General features: G+C 26.4%; 2 pseudogenes; both read right to left on the bottom strand.

Annotated features, from left to right (window-relative positions):
* Nucleotides 1-460: 460 nt before the first annotated feature.
* LOC146721853 (uncharacterized) lies at nt 461-3,632 on the bottom strand (annotated as a pseudogene).
* A 448-nt stretch (nt 3,633-4,080) lies between these two features.
* Nucleotides 4,081-5,961, bottom strand: LOC146721852 (uncharacterized; annotated as a pseudogene).
* Nucleotides 5,962-6,709: the final 748 nt, after the last annotated feature.

The following is a 6,709-nucleotide window of genomic DNA, read 5'->3' as shown; positions in this document are numbered from 1 at the left end:
CAGTCATATTATCTTCGTCTCTCTCATGCTGTCTTGTCTTCTGACCACGGTGTGTATACGACCGTGCTTCTGACTCTCTCTCTCTCTCTCTCTCTCTCTCTCTCTCTCTTTTTCTCTCTCTCTCTTTCAAATTGTTCGTTCATAATTGTATGCGAGTGATTTGAGAGAGAGAAAATATGCTTTCTAAAAATTAAAGTATGTAGATATAATATGCCAATATTATATATATGTGTATATATATATATATATATATATATATATATATATATATATACCTATAAACGAATTACACATATAAACTTTTTAAAATACACATAAACTATAATTATGAAAAAAAAGAAATCTTTATATGTCGTACGAAGTACACAAAGTGACAATGCTATAATTGATCGATGATAATATATTATCATAAACTCTTGTAAATATAAGTTTTGTAACTAAATAATAGTAACTGCTCAGATCTCAAAGTAATAATTAACATTATTTTTTATTATTTATCAGTTTAAACATCTCCTATCTCATCAGGTACGTTTTCCTTATTATTTTTTGTTTTTCTGTGATATCGTTGCTTCGCAAAACGAAGCCATTCCGCCACAATATTTTCTGTTTTTGTTTCCGTGAATGTTGGGTAGCGTGAAACAACTTCTCCCTAAAGAAAAATAATAAAACAATTTTGATAAATATTTTGTAATATCTATTTAAAATTTATATTTAAAAATTAAAATTTTTTTTAATAGTTTATATTTTGAAACTTACTTATTATTGTTTTCATTAACTGCAAATTACAAATTTTAAAATTATCTTTTTTCCCTTTCCAGGAACAATCTTTGGCACATTTATTTGTGAAAATATTCTTTAAAATTCGATGAATATTGTCTTTAGGATTATTCCCACCAATTTTCAATAAAAATCTTTTCTGCAAAATAATATTTTTTGTTTGTTAATATTTTTGCTTATCATAAAGTTTTTATATTAAAAAAATCAATATATATTTATATATGACTGTTCGAAAGTTTGGAAACATTCACGATTATTTTACATCTTATAAAAAATTAAAAAAATTTCTAAAAAGTTTTTCTACGCATCAAAATCTACTTGTAAAAAAGTTTCAAAAAAATCAGTGAGAAGAACCGCTCATCTTTACCTTTACCAAAATCACAGGTGTTGCCGAATTATATAATAATATTAACGATAATAAAAACACACATTGCAAAAAAATATAAAAACTTACGAGTAGCGTTTCTGCTTCTTTATTTGTTTTCAATATATCTTCTATATTTCTTATATCTTCAATTTGGTTGAGAGGAAAAAACTCCACAATATAATTATTGCTTTCCATAGATTGTTGTACTGGATAGCCCCGCCTCATTACATCTTCCATTTTTTTCAATCGTTCAGTGTTATCTCTTAACGTTACATTGCTTGTTGCCACCAAACGTTCTATCTTTTTAAGCTTTCTGTAATGTTATAGATAATATTGTACGTATATATAAGACAAAGATATTATAAAATTAAATTAAAATTGTTTTGAAAAATAACGTACCTTGCATTATATTAAAGTTTTCTTGCATTTGAAGAGGAGTTAATTGAGAAGCATCTAAAATATTTTTATATATACCCAGCAAACACAATATATAAATGTTATATACTCAAGCATGTTACATGTAACGTATATGTTAGTTGTAATTTCCCACTCATAGATGTAACATTTTTTAATATTACATATATTACATTGTAGTTATATTGTCATTATATCCCAAGATAGCACTGACTTATCAATACATCAATGTGCTATTTGGTATATAATTACAATATAACTACAATGTAATATATGTTATATTAAAATGTTACATCTATGAGTGGGAAATTACAATTAACATGGATGTTACATGTAACGTACACGTTATATTACCTGTTATATTCCGTTTTATTATAGCAATGTAACAATTATATATCGGTGTTTGCTGGGTATATTGCTACTGCCAAAATTAATTTTTGATTTAAAGAAAACATGTACACTCATAATCAGTAACAGAAATGCCTTAACACGTGAAATTATTCGTGTTAACGCCTATTCGGACCACATTTGGACGATGTGCTTTCGAATATGGTTCTTATGTACCTTAATTAACACAAATAATTTCATATGTTAAGGCATTTATGTTGCTGAGTATACATACCTTGTATTAATACAGGTACATCTTGCAACGATACAGATAACTTGCGCACGTGCAGATGAAGTACCGCCGCTTGTTGAATTTGTTTCTGAAAAAGCAACATTAATTTATATCATCATTATTATATATAGTTACAATCAAAATTATTAAACATCCTTAATTTTTTGTACTATTAAATAAGAAAAATTTGAGAGTATTTAATAATTTTGGTCATATGACTGTATATGTATATGGGTAAAATATTAATTACATACCAGATTGTGAAGTTGCAGCTTCGTCTCTGTTTCCGCTAAATCCTGCGTCTTGAAAGTTTTGTACATAATTGTAAAATTCAAAGTTTTCAGGACATGATGGCATGGATTCAGAAATATTTGGTTGGATTCGGTTTTCTGTATAAAAAGTGCATAAATTATACTCTAAGGTTATAATGATTTACTGAATTAAATATAATCAATAAAAGAGAACTAATTAAAAATTATAATTGGATTCTTAACATTATATACATATAATAGTTATAAAAAATAAAGAACACATACACATTGGCACTGTGTAACACAATATCCACTAGTGTGAGAGAGAACATATCAGTGTGTTTCACTCTCACCAGTGGACACTGTGTTACACAGTGTTTTGCTGGAAAGCACCAATAGTCCAATATTATACTGAAGACCGTTTTAAGCATAGTCTTAATATTGTAAACTAATCACAAATTGATATTGGCATCTTAAGACATTAAAATGGTCTTAAAATAAGATCGAACTATAAATATCAGTTATATATGTACGTACTCTTTCTTCCACATGTATTTTTTTCGAGTTCATCATCAGAATTGAAAGGCCTGTAAAGAATACGAGGTCTTTTTCCTCTACCAAGTCGTTCCTCATCCGTCGTACTATAATTTGAATCCGCTGCACTTTTTTCGTGCCGATTCAAGTGACGCTGTAATAAACACAAAGAATAAATTTTTAGAATTGTAACAAAGCATTATAAAAAAGATAATTTTTTCCACGGTTTTTAATTATATTGTAAATGCCCTATTTACTTAATCGCTCTCACGAAAAATAATTAAAAAAGTAGTTTTAAAAACAACAATAAAATAAAAATAGTTAAATAGACTTTAATAATGTTTTAAAATAAATTATGAAAATGAGTATTTTAATCAATCTAACTTATACTTCGAAAAAAAATTTTTAAGCAAATATATTGTATTAACAAAATATAGATAGTACAACTTACTACAATATTTTATTAAGTCCACCTTAAAATTGTTCCACAATATATAGTTTGACTTGTGCGCTTCGTAATTAATGTTGCAGTATTTGATGATCGTGGTAGCCACTAACAATAAAAAGTGTCACCATTTTTTGTAAGCCAATTTGTTGGCACTTCTGAGAATGTGGAATCAGATAAAAATTGAATCACCGCGTAACTACTGTCCGTTTCTGAACAAGACATTTTTTCTTTTTTGCACGACAAATCTAAAAAATATAAATAAATTAAATTGTTTTAACTTTTAATGTAAAAGTATGTCAATTTTTATATATAGTGTGTAATAAATATTGGTTAAATAAAATTGTTTTTCCATCATATTTATCAGATTATTATAATAATAATGGAATATATGTATAAAAAAGTATGTATTAAAATTAAATTTAAATAGTTTAAATTCATATAGTTGCAATAAAAAAATATTTAAATTAGAAAAATAAATAAAAAACATAAAAAACGTAACTTAAAAAAAAGTAATAACAGAAAATTACATTTTTCTCACCTTTTAAAAATTGTTGTCCTTATAAATTCCAATAAATACAATATTTATCATTAAAACAATATAATGTCATTAATTAAGAGCATAAATATAATGTTAGTAATCGGAAATATAAAATTATTATGTATATGTCATCTAATTGTTACTTGTAAGTAGCGGTATTATTATATACGAATCAATGCCATTGACAGTACTCTTGATTTTCAAACACTTTTTTTTAATTTGTGTTATTGGAACTTGAATACATTCTGAAGTGGTATTGTTTGATATTAAAAAATGCAAAGTCTTTCCGAAGAGCATGGAATTGTAAACAGAGATTCCGGATTTAAAAAACGTCGTGCACTAATAACTAACATGTTGTCATTTTCAAATATATCTAAAATAAAAGCTGCAGATCTATCTTAAAGCAAAACACAATTGTCAATTTTGTTAATAGAAATTTTAAAGCTTTTAAATTGCAGATAAGAAATATCATTAATCGTTGATCGTGGTTTGTGAATTACAATCGGATTTTGTTCTATACGGCATGATTTAATTGGAATTTGTAATTCTTCGGAAACGCGACTAGACAATTCCTGTAAGGGTTTTCCGGACTTATGTAATGTTTTTTTAATTTTTTGCATGTGATTTTCAAATTTAAAACAGCTGAAATTTTCCAAACAACCAAATGTTTTTACATCATTAGCGAGATGAATGAGATTGTGAACATTGTACGACAGATATTCACCACCATAAATATCTCCATAGTTAGACACAAACCATAATAGCAAAGAATTTGCATAATCATTAAATGTTATGCATAATTGTGGATCAGTTAATATTTTAATTGCAATACTCAGAGAAAGAAAATGATCATAAAACATAGGTGCTATTACAGATTTTAAAACGACCATGCCACTATAAAGTAAAAATTGGCGAAATTCTGTAGCTTTCCATCTGTCGACATCATGTAAACTTCTAGGTTTTCTTGCAAATTCCGATGGTATGCAAGGCTTGATTTCAATTAAGCGTTGCGAAATTGTGTTGACATTTTCTGGTAATAATCTTACATTTTTGCTATCTCTAACCTAAAATTGTATCAATCGTTTCATTACACCTAAACATACAAGATGCATGTAATCCAACGGAATTTGCGAAACCATACCAATAGAAAGTTTCTCTAGTATAGAATTACCAGTTATGATGTTCAATTTGAGTTCTATTTTTGAATGAATCATCTGAACGTAAAGCGGAATCAATTTCTGGAAAAGTTACTCTATTACGTACCAATTCACCTTCTTGTATACATTTTGTACATGCAAAATATCCGGTATGACCTTTTGTACATATTATGAATGATCTGGCTGGAGTATCACAGACTATTGCGTTAATACTAACAGTATATTTTTTACTTGAAACAACTAAACCTTGAGAAAGACTGAGAAATTCATCAATAAAGTCAGCTAAAAATTCATTTGCATCATGAGATTTACACATACCATGATATACACCAATTATGAATGGTAATGTGTAAACATCAATGTTTTCAAGCGATGCTATAATAGGCCAAAATTGACTGCCGGAACTTTTTGACAGAGGTAAACCGTCTATGTTTATATTTATTTTTAAATTATTACCTTTTATAAATTCAGTATATATTCTTATAGATCGCTCCAAACCAGAGAAAATGCCAAAATGTACATATTGACCTTTGACCAAAGATTTTATATTTGCGGATGCATTTCGTGGTGTTCCCATCAAAAGCCGAACATCACTAGGTAATTCCAAATGACCGTATTTTCTTAAAATTTTAAGTAATTCGTTTACAGTATTGTGTGCAATGTTGTGTTTAATAACTAACGTTTGTAAATCTTTTTCAAAATTGTTTTCATGAGTATTATCGATATCCATCAATTCAACGGCATTTTCTTGTAATTGAAAAATATGCTGGTTTTTGTCGTTTTCTGTTTCAGATGTATCAAATTCTGTTTCAGAATCTGAACCAGAATCTGATATAAAATTTGTAACTTCTTGCATTTGTACTTGAGTTGCATCTCTTTCGCTTTTATCAGAAAATGCATTTAATGTTTCCAAAGTAATTGTCGTTTTTTCTATAGTAGATGGATTTGACACTGTTGATTGCAGTGGAAAAAAATCGGTACAAGCAGCATTTAATTCATTTTTAATCAATTGATTATATCGTCTTTTAGATAAATATCATAATTCTTTAGGTATGATGAACAAGTTTTTCTTATATAAATGCTGAAAGAATATATATATATGTATATATATATTTATATGTATATACATACATATTATACATACACACATTTATACATATATATAAAATATTTTTATGCACATATCCATTATACATATATAATCTTTCCACGATTATCTCCCGAACCTCAAAAATTGAAGATAAAAAATAAAAGATAAAAAAAAGATATATTAGATTTTAATTTTCAGTTAAATAACAGTTTTGATAAATTATAAAAAGAAACAAATTTACAAAAATCTATTTTTTATTAATTTTATATGATGTAATAAATTCTATATAATTAGATAGATAAAATAAAGATAAAATATAATAAACTTTAAATCCATTATGAATATAAAATTAATAAGAATTCTGAATTTATATAAATCTTTATTTATTATATTTAAGTAAATAGATTTTTTTCTGTACAATCTCATCTATATAAAAGAAGAATAATAAATCAACTTATTATCAACACATATCAATAATAGACAATTGTAAAATATTTTTTTTAAAGTATTAAAA

Source organism: Nylanderia fulva, unplaced genomic scaffold, assembly GCF_048542155.1.
Source record: "Nylanderia fulva isolate GAGA-0341 unplaced genomic scaffold, ASM4854215v1 Scaffold403, whole genome shotgun sequence".
NCBI lineage: Eukaryota > Metazoa > Arthropoda > Insecta > Hymenoptera > Formicidae > Nylanderia > Nylanderia fulva.
This window is presented reverse-complemented; position numbering and strand designations above follow the sequence as displayed.